Source organism: Elephantulus edwardii, unplaced genomic scaffold (assembly GCF_000299155.1).
Source record: "Elephantulus edwardii isolate Elephantulus edwardi_28Jun2011 unplaced genomic scaffold, EleEdw1.0 scaffold00004, whole genome shotgun sequence".
Lineage (NCBI taxonomy): Eukaryota > Metazoa > Chordata > Mammalia > Macroscelidea > Macroscelididae > Elephantulus > Elephantulus edwardii.
In genome coordinates this window covers 10,226,625-10,227,536 of record NW_006399754.1, presented here as the reverse complement: position 1 = coordinate 10,227,536, position 912 = coordinate 10,226,625, and positions in this window count along the sequence as shown.

Sequence of the window (912 nt, the reverse complement as noted above, 5' to 3'; positions counted from 1 at the left end):
TCCAAGGACCAGTCCCTCCTTGCAACATGCCCAAAGTATGTCAGACGAAGCTTCAGAATCCTTGACTCCAGCGAACATTCTGGCTTCACTCTCTCCAGGACAAACCTGTTTGTTCTCCTAGCAGTCAACACTCTTCTCCAGCACCACAACTCAAAGGCATCAATTCTCTTAGAAAAATCAAACCAAGAAAACCACCCAATAACCCCTATGGCGTGGTTTTGCTCTGTATCCGTCCCAACAGCTTCAATGGCAAAGAGGTCCACACAGATCAACGTTAAACATTTACATCCCCCTCCCCGGTTAGAATTAAGCTGCTAAAGGAGAGGTCAGCGGTTCAAACCCAGAAGCAGCAAAAACAGGCTGCCCGTAAGGATTTACAGGCTTGGACACTTGCTGAAGCAGTTTTTTGCCATCTTCACAGACTTATGGTGGCAAGAAGCTGTGCTGCAATTCCAAAGACGACGGGTTCAAATCCACCGGAGGATGGGCAATCTCCTGCCGTGGGATTTGCTGCCTCTGAAATCCCGCTGGAGGGTCAGGTGTGGGCCAGCTCTGACTCTAACGCACACAATGACAAAGTGAGAAAAAAACGCCAGGTTACTGGGGGGGGGGGGGGAGAACACCCCTCCCACAGGGGAAGCACGGCGCATGCGCAGTCAGGCCCGCGCCCCGCCCCGCCCCTCCGGGAAGGCGGGGCCGCTAAGCTTTAAGGCTCGGGCTGAGGTCCCGCGCAGGCGCAGTCAGCCCCGCGCCCCGCTCCTCCGGGAAGGCGGGGCCGCCAAGTTTAGAGGCCCGGGCTGAGGTCCCGCGCAGGCGCGGTGCGGGCGCCTGTCCATCGCCCCTTTTCCTCTCCGCCTCCTGAGCGTGCGGAGCGCCGGCGGGTGCGGCGGGCGCTGGCGGCGGGGGTCGCGG